At 40.5% G+C, this 20,087-nt stretch overlaps 1 protein-coding gene across 1 annotated transcript in view; it reads left to right on the top strand.

Moving 5' to 3' along the window:
* Nucleotides 1-3,073: 3,073 nt before the first annotated feature.
* Nucleotides 3,074-20,087, top strand: part of frmd4ba (FERM domain containing 4Ba) — a 43,802-nt gene continuing 26,788 nt past the window's right edge. Inside the window, exon 1 of the mRNA XM_069163735.1 lies at nt 3,074-3,284. The gene's annotated coding sequence lies outside the window, so the exon portion shown is untranslated. The remainder of the gene's footprint in view (nt 3,285-20,087) is intronic.

Genomic DNA, 20,087 nt, shown 5'->3' with positions numbered 1-20,087 from the left:
GTTGTTTAACTTGAGCAACACGTCCCTTGTTGGAATTGATATCTATTTAATTTTCCGTTTTCATATCTGCATCAAATCGATAAAAATCAATTCTCACATTATTATGTCGGTAATACCTTTTTGTTATTTCCCTCCGTATCTACTATATTTTTGCATTACACAAATCAATTCCAGCAGACTAACAGAAGACATCTTTTAGTTTTCTAAATCATCAAGTATGTCATTGTATTATCATAATGAGAGTATAGCTGAAATGAAGTGTCAACAGAACAATAGCTAGTGGGCTAATCTCAACGGGAGCTGAGGCCAAGCAGAGATTTGGTGTGTGTATATGAGGTGGGGGGGGGGGGGGGGGGGGGGGGGGGGGGAGTTGCGGCACTTGGTGCACACATGGCACTGGGGTGAGCCTAATCACGGGCTCGCAGAAATCCTCACAAATGGGGAGGGGGTTGGGGGCAGTCCCTGGGGTGAGTCATTTGGATTTTGAAGTAAGCATTTAGCTCCAGTAACACAGCCGGCCTTTGCCCAGACACGAGGACTCATCTTTTGTTTTCTTCTTTTTTGTTCTCTCTGCGCAGCTGAGATAGCCGAGGGAACGTCACCTTGTAGCTGCCCTGACACTTGGTTCAACTGGTTTGTAATAAAATGGACAGTTTCATCCCTCCCATTTCCTTTCTCCTGCAGTCTAGTGGATTACTGGGTTTTTCCATTGTTCAGCCAACCATGGAGGCACAACAGTGTGGCACTCCTTTCCTTCCCTTCACAGCTTAGTCACTGGAAACCCTACAATATGTCCAAAATGTTACACGTAATGTTCTAGCAAACCTTCAAATGGATTATCACGTCAGTGTAAATTGTCTTTACAGTATTTATAACAATTTGTGACGTCAGACAGGTAGCCGAGAAAAAAAAAATTAAGAAAACTAACAACAGCCATTTACAACAACTAAGAAAAAAACTTATATCCATACTATCTGCAGGCTGATGTCTCGCTGCGGCATCAGGATTTAGTTTTTGGGCTCTTGTGGGCAGTCAGATAAGATTTGAACACAATTCGTAAATCTGTGGGCAAACAATTACCTGCCTACACATGAAGCAACATTCAAATTTATTTGTGGTAATGTTTCTGGTCAATGAGACCAACATTAAGTCTCATTTTAGCTGAGTTTTGGAAAAGTATGCCTTTTTAGTTGTCAAATGCTGCACTGTGTTGACCAGCTGCTATTTTTGTGTAAGTGCTGTTTCCAGATTGTTTTTTCTCACTGCAGCTACCTGCTGCTGCTGCTGCTGCTGCTGCTGCTAGAAGTGGCACAGATGAGATTAATGAGCGGTGTTGGGTAACTATGAACATGTTACATGTTATGGAATTGAATTAGAAAATAAATATAATTGTAATCAGTTACAGTTACTCATTAAAAATCTATAATTTAATTACAGTTACTATTCAAAATGTTGGTGATTACAAAGGGGTTACATCTGAATATAATCTTTTCAGTAGAACATTTTTATATACATAATATTGTTTCTGTTGCTTTTTTATCTTTTTGCTACACTGGAACGATTCTGCTTACATCCAGACAAGCTCCATTCATTGGGCAGAATGTGTTTATATTTTGAGCCTTGTTTTTGATTGGTTCTCTTGTTTGAATCTGCACTAATTCTCATCTCCCAATTAGGTCAATGTGCATTGCTCTAAGCAACCACGGCATGGCAGTTGTCCATGTACCCGGATAGGATGAAGAAATATATAAAAAGATTCATTCAGGAACCAGTGTCAAAACATTGTGAACAGTAGCCAGCCCTGTTGATAGTTCAATCATGACTAAACGTGGAGTTGACCTGAATTTATACTTGGTTTAAGGATATTGGAACATTTTCTTTTCCTGCAGTAATTTGTGATCTACATACTTGTGATTAGTTCCGGTGGTTGTGATTTCAAAACAAAACATGTCAATCACAATTTCAGTTATATTGAAGAACTTGATCAAAGTTTGACAGTAATCAGTGTTGAGCACTGTTGGGAGGTTTACACTACCTAGTTTACATTTCTAGAAAAGCTTTATTGCCCAGTTTAAAACATTAAAAAGTGGGCCAATTGAATGTAATAGGTTACATCACAAAGTAATTCAAATAGTTCCATGACTTATCACAGTTTTAACAAGTTAACAGGTCAACTGTAACCTATTAACCTATTGCTTTTTATAAGTAACCTTTTCAACATTGTTGATGAGAACAAACATTAAAGCTGCTGGTGGGAAGACCAAAACAAAGAGCTGAAAGATGCTAAAATGCTTCGTAAGGGAATTTAGAGGATGATTATCTGTGAATTTGTCACAGGTGATCTACTTTACACAACACATGGTGATTTGATCCATCGCTGGTAACTATTTTTTTTTTTTGCTATTTTAAGACAGCTACTTTAGGCTCTGTAGGCTATGTCAATAGTATGGCTGATTTTGTGTCATTTTGCAGCCCTAGATTGTTTCTCAAAGTGAAAAGTGATTTTACTATCTAATAATTGATTAATGGAAAATGTAGAATATTTAGTTGTTTGCTAAGACAAAATACTGGTCGAATTCTGACGAGATTATCCTGTAATATAGGGTTAAGATATAACATTGCATAGAATGCTGCTTGGTATTTGTGTACATATTGTGTACCAATAGATTAATGTAAAAGAACAGCATAAATAGATGGGAAAGTCTCTGTTTGTGTATGTGGACTCATTTATCATCAAATAATGGTCTAAAATTAACTTTTACAAACAAAGACGCGCAGTAGCGTGTACATGTTAAAATATGAATTGAATGTGGTCAATTCTACCTCGCACAGTGTTATGACTTTAATTTTCTCTTCCACTGAGCAGTTGTGCCTTTACGCAGCAGAGAGCGCTCCTCTATTGGCCAGCAGCCGTGCGCTTAGACAGCAGCAGAGGGAAATTCATCTGTCCCATCCTGAATCCGTGGAAGGTAGAGAAGAGGAGGAGGAGGAGGAGGGGGAGAAATAGGGGGTGGAGAAGTCGGGGAGTGTGAATAGATGGGACTCACTGTGTGGAGTGTGGGTGACGGTTGTAATGCCGAACAAGCAGCAGCTTCCCCTGCAGGACTTTTCAGCCCGATCTCTGAAGAACTCTGCAGAAGCGCCTGTTCATTCTGATAAAACATCTCATTCTAGGAAGCCTCGTTTTTAATAAGGGAAGTGGCTGTGTTTGACTGACCGGTGCTGAGACGCTCCGCGGACAGACAATAAAGTGGGAGCGATCAGATCACAACAAAAGACAGAAGGTGAGAGTCGCTTCATTTCCACACAAACACAGCTAATTAGAGTTTATTCCGCGTCCCGTTTAAGCGCTAAACCACAGCCGGTGTTGTGATCACCTTGTGACAGCTTTCCAGACAGCCACGCGCTTTGTTTTGTTGTCTTACAATTTGAATATCGTGCACCCTTTTGCTCATTATTGGTACGCTACCTTAAAACGTGTATTTGACATATATTCAGCCTTTAAATGTATTTTATACTGTAATAATAATGGATCCCATAAACTACATAGCCCACATGTGTTTTACCTGACTCCTGCTGATTAAATGTCAGCTGCATGGGCGTTGAACTGTTGACATATCAACATGAATGTCTTGTTGGTCAGAAAGGTGTGTTGAAGTTGTTCATTAATTATTTGGACAATGATGTCTATAAGGACAGAATATGGCAGATTGTTTGTTCTGAACTCGTGCACTTGTTAATCTTACCCTGTGGTCAGCTGGCCTGCTCTCCTCTGTGTGAATATCCTGTTTCCTGGACTAAACAAACAATGGTGAGGCAGGCATCCTGTCACCTCAGACCCTGAAAAATAGGACTGTGCGTGATGATGGGGATGGCAAAAATTTTCTAAAAAAAAGAGCTCCAAAAATACAATTTTAAATAAAACATAATTATGCCTGACACAATGAGTGGTTCATCTTCATTTTTAGTGCCATTCATTTGTTGTGACACAGCTCCGGTGTGAGGAAACCCAGCGACAGGAAGTGTGAGAGTGATACAGAACAAAGGCACAGGACTGCTTTGTATAGGTGACTATATTGAATTTGTGCCTCATGAGAGCAACATGTGCTGTTTCTTTTTCTCTTTCTGACACACACACACACACACACATACACACACACACACACACACACACACACACACACACACACATACACAAACACACACACACAAACTGCAAAGGCAGCGCTGCTTTGTGTTGACTTTAGTCTAGGATGTTCAGCTGCTTTTAATGGGGTCAGTGCGCTTCCAATTCAATAAAGCCATTAACCGTCACAGAATATTCCAACGCCGCTGCTCTGCTCATCACAGAGGACTCAAACAGGGTCCATTAACAACCTTGTACACACACCAGTCAGTCTTTAAAAGGATAAACAGGATTAATCACCACATCCAGTCCACCTGGGCAGTGTGACCTGAGCTGGTGAAGTGTTCCCACCTCTCCTCAAAGCCCCTGTTTTGAGTTAAAAAGTCATTCATCAGCATGTTTTCTGTCTCTTTCCCACGCATCTTCATTGTGACGCTTGTTGCTCAGATTTGAATGATAGCATTTGTCAGTGAGGCTATGTGATACAGTTGTCACCCAGGTTCACATAATTCAACACCACTGCTAGAAAACAAAGGTCCTGCCAGACTGGTTCTGACAGATTCATTCCACAGAGAAAGATCAAACTGTTGATCAAAGGGTGGCTTGTGACAGGAAGAGAATGTAAATGGGAATCCTTGCAATTTACAGCAACACACTTTATACATTCTGTTTAATGTGAAGGTACTATTGGTTTTCATACATTTATAAATTAATTCACCCCGGCAAGCTTATGAAAGCTTCTGAATGTAATCCTCTGCTATTTCATGAGGGAAAGTCTCTGTGAAGCAGTTCTTACAGTGTAGAATATTACGGAAAGTCATTTCCATAAAGTTGGAGAATACATGAGATAATACTTCTGAAGGAACAATCAAATTTGTAGCAGGAGTGGTAGAGAAATCCTGACTTTTAGCCTCATCATCATCATCAGAGCCTCGACAACCACTTTCATCCGCTGCGATCTGTTGACAGTCAGACCTCTTGCTTCTCTGGCCATGACGGTAGTCCATTTCTTGATGTCGTCTATCTAAGTTATCCTATGTTTGCCTCGGCAGCGGCTTCTTTCTACTTTTCCTTTAAGCACATTGCGTTCCAGTGTGTTATCAGTTCTTGAGATGTGTCCAAAATAGCAAAGTTTCCTTTGGTTTCCAGAGGTATTGGTTTTTCTAGGATTTAATTGTTAGGTTTTCTTTTAGTAAGTGGTATCTTTCGGTTTGTGTGTCAAATGTTGTCAACCTCTCTTTATCAGTTACTTTACGGGTCTATGCCTCACATTGACACAAGGCTACTGGCCAGACAAGAGTCTTGAGGATACGTATCTTGGTGCTATCTTTCCAGATGTTTCAGAGAATAGTAGTGCTGGTGCGTCCCATTGCTAGTCTTTGACTTCCTTGCTGCATTTTCATCTGTAGTACAATTCAAAACACTTGATCCTACATTAAAATCCCAAAGACATCATGAGGGGTTATTTTCCGTGGCTTTGGGGCCACAATTCAGAACTAGAGATGTAATCCCATTGTTTTGTGATGAGTTTTTGAGTGTGATCTGTATAATTGGTGGTGAGCAGCCACTGATGAATGTTAAACTACTGTTAGCTAGATTATGGTTTCCTCTAAATGCTAAACTACTGTAAAAATGGCACAAATGGACAAGCGTCACAGAGTCAACCTACTGAATCAGGCATGTGCATTACACATTAAAGCCAAAATTTGCAAATGCACACTGACATTAGCTCCCGCAAGCTTTAGCAGCAAAGTGTGCTGAAGGATAACTCCACTTTATTTCAACCTGCAGTATTTTCCATGTAGTTAAAGTGGCTCTGTGTCATGCTAACTTTTTTTTGTACAAAACAGTGTATTTAGTGGCAACAGCTTTAAATAATTAATGTAAAAATCAGCTCCCAATTGTCCCAATATATTTTTTTTTGTGTAAACCTTGCTTTCCCCACCTCTCTACAACGGAGGTGAAGAGTGCAAAGTTGGCATGACCCAGACACACTATCGATGAATTAATGGAAAATCCACCTAAACTGGAATTATCCTTGAAATTGAGTAAGGTTATGTTCTGCTGCTTATGACTTCAGCTTTGTCGTTTGAGAGAGCAACATTAACCTACAGAAATTCCAAACAAAGAAATGTCATATTACTTTTGCAAGGCAAAAAAACCCAACAACAACATCAGAGCATTGATAAGCCATTTCAGGCTCGCTGCTTGAGGCCTAATTCAGGGTCAGGCACAAGTGTTTTCTAGTTAACGTGTTTGTGGGTCACCAGTAATCTATAGGCTTAGCAGTAGAAATCAATTCAGATCCCCAGACCAGGGACGACATCTGAGTGAAGAGGATATGTGCACGTTTTAGGAAAGTGATTTCATCCCGAATGTTTTATCACTAATGTCTCAGTCCTCCGATGTTTGCTGTAAATGTCTTCAGTACCTCTAGAGGTTTCTGTAACATAATCACTGCAAACATTGCTCAAACCGAAAGTAGTGTCAACAGGAATCTGTTCCTCATTGGCTTTAAACCAGTTCAGCAATGCGCCGACACTACATCTCTTTTCCTTGTTTCATGTCTGCTTTGTCCCCTTAGACAGGACATCCTGAGTAAAACAAAGAGTCTGGACTTTAGTTTCACATGCAAAACATAAACATTGTGAAATCTCCCACATTCATTGTCTGTTTCAAAATTTACGATTCTTGTACACCAGAAAAACCATGTGCAAAGAGTTTTATGAGACAAAAATACGAATGCTTTTTGTTTGATTTCTGAGGGATTTAGTCCTTTAATGTGTGGCTGTCTTGAATAATGATGCTCAGAGATGGTTGTGTGTTTATTTCCCTTCAGAGTAAAGCAGAAAACACAAGTATTAGCCCAAGGGAGTGACTCTCAGCTGGTTGGGAATTCCTCTGGGAGCTGGTTTCCATATAATTTAGATGAAAGAGACTGCATTATAACAAGCTTCAATCTGTTTAAGGACAGGGACTTGCCAGTTTGTGGACAATTTTCTTTCAAAATGCATTGTTTGAGCCCACCTCCTTATGAATTATTTAAAGAATGGACACAAGGGTGGATTTATAGGTTACCCATGTGTATCAGTGGCTATTGACCTAGGCACTTCAGAGTAAAAGCCTTCTGTCCCAAGGGAATGTTTGTAGGAAATTAATCACAATTTCAACAGTGCATGGTTTATACCAGTGCAACAACCTAGACAAATTAGGTGAAACAGTTGGTTGGTGATAAGTCATCATTTACCCATTGTGAAGACAACTGTTTCATTGAAAAAGATGGACAGAAAGTTAATACTTCACTCTTTAATAATAAGCAGTCTTTAACTATGAAGTAACAAAACATACTGACAAATGATTCAATAATTTTATTTATATAATATGTCTGTTTGAGTGGTCCAAATTCCACAATGTTAGACCATTGTAAAGGCCATGTTTTTGACAGCAGAGAAAAATTTAAACAAGCTGGAAAAATGACATTAATTGAAAGCCTTCGTGGACATCACAGGTATAATCAATTTTTTATCGAAATTACAGTACAGCTTTGGACCGTATTTCTTTTACCATTATGACAAAGTGCTGTTCCTAACAGTATCTGATATTTTGCTGAAGGTATCAATGAAATGTCACTGACAACCTCAATCATCGGTTTCCTGCCAAAATTCAATCTTGAAATGCAATATCTGCCTTTAGCAATAAAAGCATAATTGAGCTTTTTAGTATTACGGTCCATCACCTGAGTAAGGTTAGGAGTATGTTGAGGTCTGACTTAATTGCGAAGTTGCTTAAACAACAGACTCGACTCAGGATGTCAACCGCATTTTTTCGTGTCACAGTCCGGCTTTGTACACCCACCATCCGGCCGACCTCTTTCCAATATCCTTTGTTTGGTGATGCTGCAAAAAGGAAAATGCAATCCAGCAAAATAAAAAAAAAACTGGATTGCACAGATAATTGAGAAACTGTTTCAATAATAAATGTCCTATTGCAGGAAAATGTCATAGAAGCTGTAAAAATGTAATTCCAACAGTAAAAGGGGTAACAGATACTCATGTATTTCAGAATATAGACAGTTAAACCCTGGAACATGGAAGGAAGAAACCCTAAATGAAGCTTGCATTGAAGTAACGTGATTCCACACCAAAGCATGTATTACACTTGTCAGTAGACAATATCGTGTCAGTGCCACCTAGGCCTAGGCGTAAAAAGTAAGGTCCTCAGGTTTTGGCACTGAACCATGTAGTTAAGTCCAGGCAAGCATTGTGGTTTGTTTGAAGGTGACACGGTGGAAATTTGGTTAGGGATAGGAAAAAATCATAGTTTGTGTTGAGTAAAGTCATTTTATATAATTAATGTTATTTAGATAACTTAACGTAGGCTATGTTGCATAAATTAAATATGCCATGTTATGTTACTCAAAATAAATGTATGTTGACTCTTGCTTTCTCATGGACTCTCCTCCTAACTGGAACCTCATCACTTTTTGTCATGTGACCTCTGTCACATGACCTCCTTCTTGGACTCTGGTCATACAAATGTCTACTTTTCACGCCTAGGCGAGGCAAAATGTGACACTGACACGGTATCGTCTACTGAACTGACAGGTGTATTACATGCTTTGGTGTGATTCAGGCTGGCTGATGTACACATGAAAGTGGAACAGTGTCTCTCTTTTAGGACTTCAGCTGTCGATAATTTACTACATACCTGGAAAATGAGATAGTTATTACAAAGTAAGTGGTTTGTATGACATCATCTGATGACATCTGAAGGCAAAAGGAGTGAAAAGCCTTTTAGCTCATAATTGGTTATTTGGAACATACTTTAATGACGTTACCATCCATTATCTATACCCACTTTATCCTGAACAGGGTCACAGGGGGCTGGAGCCTATCCAAGCTCACATTGAAGGCAGGGTTCACCCTGGACAGGTTGCCAGTCCATCACAGGGCCAACACGTAGAGACAGACGGAAACAAAGACCATTCACACCTAAGGGCAGTTTGTAGAATCACCAATTAACCTGAGGTGCATGTTTTTGGACGGTGGGAGGAAGCCTGAGTACCCGGAGAGAACCCACGCAGGCACAGGGAGAACATGCAAACTCTGCACAGAAAGGCCCGGCCTCAGATTCGAACCCGGAACCTTTTAGCTGTGAAGCGACAATGCTAACCATTGCACCACTGTGCCACCCTGCACCACTGTGTCGCCCACATTACCATTCATGAGGATAATAAGTTAAAGGCTAAAACGAGGAGAACAATTTTAAAGACGAAATAAAATTTAAAAAAATTCTGAAATACAACTTGTATGTTCAAAAGAGCTGTTTTGTCCCTCCCACCACTCATAGTTCCTAGTGTTCCCACTTTTCAGTATTCATAAGATGGCTAAGAAAAATATTGTATGGTGCTGCACAGGTGGGCAGGTGAGATGTAGATCTGTTATCAGATCCAAGAACTGGAGCATCTTCCTCCTGGTGGGTTCACCCACATCCTCAGGCAGTGGAGGGAACCTTGAACCCACAAAGATCTATGCAGTATTACACTCCAGAGCAGAATACCCGTTTTTGTTTGTGTTTGCCTCCTCCTTGTTCTCCTCCTCTATGTTTCTCTCCAACTGGGATGCAATTGCTGTGAGGCTGAGAAAATGAAAATAGCAACAAAGCAAAGCCCTCCACCACCTTTCTCTCTGCCTGTGTTGCTGCTGGCTTGCCTGGGAGGTTTTGGAGAGATAAAGGGGGAGTGGTCTTTCCTGAAATTATGCTGCTTGTGACACTCCATCCATCCATCGATGGATCCCATACTTTACTCTTACACCCACACTACACAGATATCCCACATGATGTAGAGGGGATGCTTGAAAGCCTGAATGGTAATCATCAGAATCAGACATCCCTGCACTACAAATGTTTGTAAGTTTAAGGAGGAGGGGCGGACAGAGAGGGCCTGAGCTGCTATTATTACCCTCTCAGGCACAAATAGAGAGGTACATGGTGTCGAGTCTGGAAAAAAACAACAACCGTGCTTCCACAGCAGACATACCCCACAGCCTCATATCCACAGTGATCGATAAAACCCCATGTGAGTGTTTCACACATTTAGTGCCAGAAGGGATGGAGGCATGGTAAAAAGACACACTGGAGACTTTGTGAATATACGATGTTCTCAACCCCCCACAAAGTGATTTCCTGTTGAGTTAGTGTGCTCAAATTCTCTTTTTTTCAAACCATACGACCTTAAGTTAATTTGGTTTGGGTTGCATTTTCCAAGGATTTGTAGAGTGCTTATAGAATGTTTGGTGGACCACAGAGATGGAAACTGGGAAGGTGGTCACCCTCTAGAGTTTAGCATCCATCATTAATGGAGTGTTACCTGAGCATCCTGTAGTACTGGTTTTATAATGGGAACCAACACCCCCACCTGGAGTTATACTCACACACACATGGATGCTAGCTGCTAACAACTCCTATCCCCTGCAGTTCAGAAAGACAGAAATCATCCAGCTGTGGTCACCTTCACCACTGCAGCTGGGGATGAGGAGGAGCAGGGAGGGGAGGGAAGTCATTATCACCTGCCCTGTGGACCGAAACCAAGCACCCTGCTGGTCCACTCAGACAGGCCAGGCTGAGCTCTGTGATGAGGACGAAGGTCTGTATGTTAGATGTAACATGGAGGGAAGGTGTGGGAGTTTGGTCATATAGTGACAAGGAAACCATATGAGCAGGGAAGTGTAATATAATAGAAAAAGTCATCTTTGATCTGGAGATTTTTTAAAGTTGCATTGTGCTGCTAAGAGGCTTGGCTACTTCCTGTTAAAATGCATCATCGTGCATTGTCCTAAATGAGTGAGCGAATGCCCTTTCACCTACTGTACTCTATTGTATCAGCAGCACACATGTTGGTAATATTTTACAGGAGCGTTTCAAGCAACAGCTTAAGGTGTCCGTCAGCAACATTACCCCCTTCAGCCATAGTCAGTTATCAACCAGAAATAAATGATGTCATGACGATGTTTGGTGATACTGCAGTGGACTAGACTTGGATAGAAAGCTGATATGGAGGTGATGTGCAAGGCACAGTTATAACAGGTGTCACGCAACACTGGGTAGTGTTACTAAAAACTAATACTCAGTGTCCCCAAGGGAAGGCAGAGGTTCAAGTGGGGAAGATGATTAGTGGTGGTAACATTTGTGCAATTGCATATGTCTCCAAGACTACACTGCGTTTTGGAAGTGTTTACTTGACATTAGTGCTGAAGAAATTAGTTAGTGATAAGCTGATTGACAGAAAATGTACAGAATTATCAGAATCAGTTGAATAATAATTAAGTCATTCGGCTTACATTTTAAAGATTTGCTGCTTTTGTCAGTTTAATATTTGATTCGTTGATTTAATTTGTTTTTTTTATTGGTTACACAAATTCAGTAATTTCAAGATGTCACTTTGGGCATTTTATACCATATTATTATTTTATTTCTCTCTTCATTTAGAGAACAAACAATAGGCTTATTAATCTGTGATAATAATCAGTAAATTGTGTTTTATTATGTTAATAAGTCAAGTCACAATTTGCAATCACGGTTTGGATAAATAGTTGCTATTAATATTTTTTGTTATATAAAACTCAAACTGAAGCCAGTTGAGGTGTAAGGCCTATTTCAGTGGCTTTATTAGCATAAACCCCTCACTAATTTGCATGTTCACATGACTGATCCTCTTTGTGGGCAGCTCAAATGAAATTAAAGGCATCCTTTGTTAATACTAACAAATACCCATTCCAGATAAACGTATAGTGAATATAGGTCGCAATGATCTGGAATCAGACAGCCTTTGACTGGACAACGAATCAAGAGGGCCATCTTGCATTCCCTTTGAAAGCCAGGCGTGCTCGCACCTTAGCAGATTGCTATTACACCAGTGGATTTTACAAGTTTTTGGAAAGAATGCTTCTTTGCGGAGGAAATGGACAATGATAATCTTTAACATTGTAATCCTTTTATTTTAATCCTCTGCATGTTTGTGTGCTGCTGTGTGTCCCTGTGTGTGTAACAAGCACGGCGTATGTGTGTTCTGCTCTTGCCAATGTAGGCGCATATTAAAATTGTAATAATGCAGCCTTAAAATAACAGTAGAATACTGCGCTACTGATTTAAGACCACATTTTAGTGAGCCAATTATGCAATCACTTTCAGCTTCGTCAAGATAGGAATCCGCTGACAATGCACTTGACCACTCCTCATTTTAAGACCAACATACCTATCAGAGCTCAGATAGGTCGAAAAACATTTGCTATTTAAACAACGTGAGCGCTGGACACTTGTGTCGCATTGGTCAATATTTTGTGCTGAGTGTAAGATAGAGCCAATAGTTATTTAAACCATTTTAAATATTAAATTATTGATCAGTGCAGCTTTAAGTTTTGGAATGCAGCCTGATGTGTTGAAATGTTGTCAGTGGCAGCCCCATCTCTCACCCCCGCCTCTTGTGAAGATCTTTGTCTGTTTCTTTCCCAAGAACAACTGTGATCCTGGGCTTTGCTGTTTGAGGTCAGCCTGTGGGACTTTTTCTGTCCTCATAGCAACTCTGAAAATATCTGTGCAGTTAAAATTTTAATTAGTTCACATGTGGTGTCTTTTCTAACCCATAAAATATTAAAAAGCAGTGAGAAATGTTTTCCATCTGCAGTGTAGCATCTGTTTCAGAATGTGTGAGCATATAAACAGTAAAAGTATTGAATTAGACATTGTAGCAGCAGTAAAGCGGGAACAGCCCTGTTTTGAGGCTCTTTGCTCTACAAGCTCTAGCTACTTATAAATCCCCATTTGACTCCCAGTGAACTCACCCTCCCCTCGAATCATGGCACCTCGTGAAATTGCACTGACAATGCCCTCACCTTTGAGAGCTTTAAGCCATAGAGCTTTTGTATTCATACAACAGGATAAAAATAGAAGTTGTCCACCATATTGGTGGCTTAATACTGACAGGAAAGTGGCAAGTATTCCTATAAGACCATTAGTCTTTGTTCCAAAGTGATGTCTACTTGAGTCACACGGCGTCTGTAGTGTGTTTGTACAGCACAGCGGCCAGAAGTGTGTTTGCAACTGCATGCACGCACATTTCCTGTGGTGTCTCAGACGTGTGCTGTGTGGCCTGATAAGGCCATATAACTGAAGTTACTATATTTTCAGTAAATTGGATTGGGGGTTTCAGACATGCAGTTGCAGATATCAACTGCCCAAATGCCAATCAGAGATTCGAGTCCAAAATTTGTTATTTAGGCTGTTCAGTGTGTCTATACAAAATGTTAATTTATTGGTCAAAGGGTTTTCTAGTGTTCTCGACTCCACATGTGTTAAAGGCATGATTTATGGTATCACATTAAACCAGACTGATATAGATTATAAATATTTACCCACCTCTGAAATCAGATAACCAAGAACTAATCAGCAACATCAGAGTGACTTGTATCCACAAATATGATGGTTAAGCAAATATCTTGTTTTTAGTCATGCTAGCAGTACTTGAGGGATAGAAATGTCATTTTGTCAGACATTTGGTGCACCACCTTTGTCCAGATATATCACAAATGGTATGGTTAGGGCTCACTCCACATGGTTGCAAATACCATCAGCAGTGAGATTCCAGTTCAGTTCCTAGCTACTGGCCCTATATGGATTATCAAAAGGATAATAACAAAAACCTTGTATGTCATTTATGAAGAACAAATACTGTTCACTGGTTCCAGTTTCTCAAATTTGAGGTTTTAGTGTTAAACATAGTATATCTATACAAACAATTTGAAGAACTCACATTGGGCTCTGGGCAATTGTGATAATATTTCCATGCAATTATATAAAAAACTGTTATTTGCAAAGAAAACAATTGCTTGAATTATAATGAAATAATTAATATCCTCCAAATCTGTTAAAACAATGTTTTGCATGTAAACAATCAAAGTACTGTGTATTTCAAGCCTTACTACTACCAAGCAGTAGTATGGTTGCCTCACAGTTACATTTATTGAGTTGTTTATATTGTAATGTTACATTACGCGGATGCTTTTATCCAAAGCGACTTACAACACACCGATGGTACACCATCGGGAGCAATTTAGGGTTCAGTGTCTTGCTCAGGGACACTTAGGCAGGGGTGGACAGGAGGTGCTGGGGATTGAACCACCAACCTTCTGATTAGTGTGCAAACCACTCTACCAGCTGAGCCACAGCCTCCCATATTTAGCTTTTTCTTTCTTTTCTAATTTCCTTTCAATACCCCCCCCCCCCCCCCCCCCCCTCCCCCGCATAGCCTCAAGGGTCATTATGGACTGGTAGTGGCTTCTCCCTTCCCCCCTCTTAGCTTCATCTTGCTCTATCTTTGTTTCATCAGGTCGCCTGTGAAGAAGTGCGCTGTGGCCATTCATATTTTCCATCACTCTGATATGATATTGAAAACTTGTGACACAGGCTCTTTATACTCCTTATAAGTAATGTTTGGGCAAATCTGGGCACCCACAGTCCCTTGAGGCAACATTTTGACACAGCAGACAGTGTGACCCCCGCACCCATCCCCCGCTCTGACCCCCTCCTCTGCGGAGCATCTGGGTTATGCACACACATGGTTTGCCATGGCCTGTGGCCTCCAAGCGTGTTCCTGAGCACCGTCCTGTGTGGCGAGAGAAGCTGGCCCCAAATCCCCAGACACAACTGACAAGCTGAACGGTGGCAGCACCAAGCCCCAGGCCCTCGCCTCTTTCCCTGCCTTCTTCTTTTTCTACCCCCTGGCAGGCCACACAAAGTCAGGCTTGACTGTAACGCAAAATGCTTTTCTGTCTTGCCATTCATCTGCCAAATGGCGCTCTATCACACAGTGTTAATTGAGTGTAATTTAGATGCCTTGTGGTTTCTTAAACAGATGCGGTGGCAATTTCAGTCAAGCTGTATAATGGCAACCTCTGGTGTATTGGCACAGATGTCGAATCTGAAGGCCTTAGAGTAGACACGTTTAAAAGGGAAAAAAATCGGGTTCCATACAATATATTTCTCTCTAAGAATGAGTCAAAGGGAGATTAAATAATATGAGAACAGACAAAATGCATGATTTTTTTCAGGATACTAATAGCAATAGAGAAGCCCATTAAAAAGTAGGCCATACTCTATGCGTGACCAGAGATGGCCTTCTTTCATCTTTTATGAATCTAATCTATTCATCTATGATGTATGATTACAAATCGTCCTCCTGTCGGGTTTCGTGATCTCTGACAGCTGCGTCCACCTGCTCCTTCTCTAACCACAAGTGACGGTCAGGGAGTCAGATAAGCGTGCAGTCAGGGTCCTGTGAGGCAAGGGCATTATAACTGGGGGTGAACCATACTGCATGTGTGTGTGTGTGTGTGTGTGTGTGTGTGTGTGTGTGTGTGTGTGTGTGTGTGTGTGTGTGTGTGTTAGGCATACTGTCCAGAACGTCTTCCATTCAGTGTGTCAGCTGCAGTCTCAGTATGTGGCACAGCTCGTCAGCTGCAGGGCCGTGTGGATGACAGCTGTTTCCCTGCCCCACTCAGGCTCTGTTACGTTCACTGGGAGGCCTTCCCCATTTAGACTATTAATCTACCACTTACTGTACACAGTAATTGCCATCCCATGTTGAAATGAGCCCCGGGACAAGAAACAGTGATGATCTTGGCAGCGTGGCTGCCCCTGTCATGCCCTGCCTTGTATTCTCAAAAGATTCAAACCTATTAAAACTGAACTTCTGGGAAAGAACAGACCTAAATTATAACAGCCTGTCTGTCTGTAGTTCTATTAAACTTTCAATCCCAGCGTCACAAATGAAATGAGCCCCTTATATTAGGAGAAAGGGCATGACATTGGCATGAAGGTAATAGGAAAACCCTTCAGACAGAATCATTTACCACACAATTTTCTGCATTTAAAGAACCATATTTGCTCTATTTGTCCCCCAGGGTTAGGTAACACTCAATTTCCCCATCTGCTGGCTATAAAGGGTCACTGCAGCACAAACACTAAATATGTCAACCACTGCTTCACTTCTACAACAATTGATTGTGCTCAGCCTGAGGGGGGAAATACAACAACAGCTTGAAAAGAATGAGCCTTAAGTGAGCAGAGTCTTGTGTGTTGCACATGACTTGTGTAGAGAAATGGAGTAGCACCACAATGACATCAGAGAGGGTGATGCCCCATGGTGTGAGGTCATGGTATTTACAAGTGCTGTGCCAGGCAGAGATTGGGAGCCATGTAGAATAAGCTATGTAGGCGATACATGCTGTCTGTGATATGATATTATTGAGAATGAGCACTTTATCTAAAAGAAGCTGACAAATCTGTTCTCCAGAATATAAAACAAAGCTTGTTTGGCTTGAGAGCTAAGAACATATATCTTAATTTATCATAATGATAAATAACCAGGAGACAAAGAACCCTCTTTTTTTTTTTTTTATTGGGTTGCTTATTTAACACAGACAGATTAAAGCAATAGTTTTAAAGCTCATGAATACCCGAAACCAGACAGCCAAAGTGAGTAAACACTTAGAACAAATGAATTGCACAAAATGAAACATTTAGCAGCTAAAGAGACAGATATAGTTGATACGGACCACAACAGAGCTAAAAGGTCTGCAGATGTGTAAAAGACCAGGTGTTTGCTGGCACATTCACCATATCAGGTTTATGAGGTGATAATATGTCAGATGTGTCGTTAATCTGCCCTCATCTGACTACAAAGTAGTTAACAAATGTTTAATGAGAAAATATGATTAATATGGACCCATTCACATTAGAAACTACAGACTTTTAAGATATTACAGGCACTTGTAAACAGAGCATCAGTTAAACTGCTTGTAGTTTAGGGATTTTTCCTTTAGTTCAGACAGTTATTAACCACTTTCTCCTGGGAAAGTCTGATTGTAGAATCCTTCATATTGATTCTAGCTGAGGTCGTCACCCCTTCCTACATATTCAACACTGAGACTCCATATAGAGTGTGAAAATCAACCTGGATTATCTGATGCCTGCAGGTTTGATGTGTTACGTGTGTTCACAAGAATAGTGTGTGTGTGTGTGTGTGTGTGTGTGTGTGTGTGTGCGTGCGGGCGTGCGGGTAGCTCGCAATAAAGACAATGCCTGTATGACCTTACACTGAAAAATATTTTTTTGGTTTATACTCAGCAGATTTATGTAGGTAGCCTAATTTAATTTATTTAGCAGTCGCCATAAAAACAACTTCTACCTACTATTTAGATGAATCTGATGTGCTCTGCTGTCTTTTTTGCAAGACACCTCATCTGAGGTAAGTTGAAAGTTAGCATTATATCACAGAAATATGTGCTGCAGATGCATTCGAACCTGTGTCAACATTATGCAGACCAGAACATGCTGCTCTCCTTTAGACACGTGGCGATCATGTGTGTGATCAACAGCGGTTTGTGTCCACCATATGTTTGGCAGATATGCCTGCTGTTGCTCTGACCAGCTGTGGCCTTGCACGTCTGTCCATGTTTATCATGGTTAGCCGGTAAAGCTGCATCTTTACATTTCAAATGGGTTTCTGACAATGAATCCTGCCCTCCAGAAATAGATAGATGTGGTTCATACATTACAGGATTACAGCATCAGTAATCCTGTTAGGACACTATTTGCAATTTGAAAGGTCTTTAAAATTACAGGAGGAAGACATTGTCTCCACTGAAATGTGCTCTGTAGAGTAACAGCACATTTGTCATTCTGTTTTTACTTGAATTTGTTCCTCCAGGATGTTAAGAAGCTTAGTATAATGCATTTGAAATAAAGCATTTTGCAGGAAACTCAAAGCCAACCAGATACAGGCTGGGATTTAATTTGCCTAAATTTAAAGGAATGGTTCAACATTTTTTTCCTTTTATGCCAAGAGCTGGATGAGCATCTCACTATAACACCAAAGCATCTAATACACCAATCAGTCCATGATACTGTGTCAGTGTCGCCTTGCACAGGCATGAAAAGTAAGGCGCCTTAGTTTTAGCCCTCAAAAACCACGTGGTTAAGTTTAGGAGAAAATGACTTGATTATGGTGAGGTAACAAAACCCCAGTCTTGTGTTTGATTAATCCCACAACCCTTCCTCACTATTTTCACTTGACCACTTTTTGTACTTATGAAACAACTTACTTCTTTGACCCTGCTCATACATGCGTATACTTTTTACGCCTTGGCAAAGCAAAACATGATACTGACACAGTATCCTCTAGTGGATTGACAGGTGTATTACACACACTTTGACATGATACCAGGCTGGAATGAGAAGAAGAATATCACTTTATTGTCTGTTGATTAGTTTTTAATGTCTCTTAATATGAAGCTACAGCCAGCTGCTGGTTAGTCTAATTTAGCTTAACATAAAGACTACTATTCCCGGTCTATGTTTTAAGATACTTCATACTTATTATGATTATTATTATTATTTATTATTAATATGCTTCATACTTATTGTTCAGACAAACGAGTTGTATTGATCTTTTCATCTAACTATTTGGAAAAAACGAACCAAAAAAAAAAAAAAACCTGAATGTATTTCTCAAAATGTTGAACTATCCCTTTAAAAGTACAGTACATGGGTCTGCTTGTGCCTGGATGATGCACATTCATTCGCATCCTTGAGAATTGCTTATAATTCTATTTTCTGTATGACACCAATGTCACAGCTGTGACAGTGTAGCCTTTTACCTTCCTTTATAGGTGTAACAATAGATGTTCATTTCCAGCATGTATGCTTCAGAGTGGACTTACATGCGCAGCTGCACACTTGAAGTATTTACATCCATGGCGGATAGGTGGGGGCCAAGATTGTGTTTATTGTTTGTTTGTTGAGCGTAGAGTGACTGAGCACTTACTGAGCTTAATGTGACTGTCCCATATGCCTCCTGAAGTGTATAACCAATGATGCAGAAAACAGCATCACTCATTTACAGTCTGCCATGTTTTTTTTCTTTGTTTGTTTTATTTTATTTTATTTTATTTCTATATACATTTTTCACTAATAGGCCTGCTTCTCTTAACTTAGTCTGCACCCTTCTTCTGCGTTATTTTTGCAGATGTAGAGATCACAGTCTACCTATCATGTTTAATGAAACAGCACCGTCTTGACTGTGGACACTTAAGCACTCTTGGAAACTGGGGTCACATAAACAAACAGCCGGATATTGTTTCCAGATGAACTGTAATACGTCGCCACTGAGAGCTGTTCCATACTTTCTTTTTCTTCAGCATTGTTTTTCTCTGTTCTCCCTGAGTTTTTTTTTTAATTTTTGGAGTCAGGTGTGGCATCATTTTGTATATTAATTGCAGCTGTAAAGAAAGATGTCTGGTCTGCAAGTCCTCTACACTTTTACATCAAAGCCTTTTCTAAAGCCCTCCTCCCTCCCCCTCAACATACACACACACACAGTTTCACTTTTAGTTCTGCCTTGTCAGTGCTACCAACCCTGCTGATCCAAACAGGATCAATTATTTTTAGTGTTCCTGCAGAATAAAAAGGGTGGGAATGTCTGGTCTCCTCAGGAAATTGCTCCCACGTCCCAGACAAAGTGACAGACAATTCCCACACCCTTTTCAGATAATGAAATTGAAATACATGCCGAAATAAAACAGTAGCATAAAAGATGAAGTCATTCTAAAAACAAAACATTTTCAGTGCAATATTACTGTGAGCCACAAAGGAAAGCATTTATTACTTTTTAGAGGTTTGAGTAGCCAGCCAGAGTTTGTTTCGGTGCATGTTGTGTTTACATACAAATGTGTTTATGTGGAGGGGAGACGGAGCCTCTGCAGCAGGGGCCTCATGGTTCTGTCCTGCCCTCCCCTGCACTCTATGAGGCAGTGTTTTGGACTGGGGCCCAGGACCAAGCCTGAGGCACGCTGCTCCGCTCCAGCCTCTCCAGAGCTCCGACTCTCACTGACATTACATCAGCTGG

This window comes from Embiotoca jacksoni, unplaced genomic scaffold, assembly GCF_022577435.1.
Source record: "Embiotoca jacksoni isolate LCO1_2020_lvr unplaced genomic scaffold, fEmbJac1.0.p SCAF_1, whole genome shotgun sequence".
Lineage (NCBI taxonomy): Eukaryota > Metazoa > Chordata > Actinopteri > Embiotocidae > Embiotoca > Embiotoca jacksoni.
Note: the sequence above shows the minus strand (reverse complement) of the source record. Positions and strands in the feature narration are given on the sequence as shown.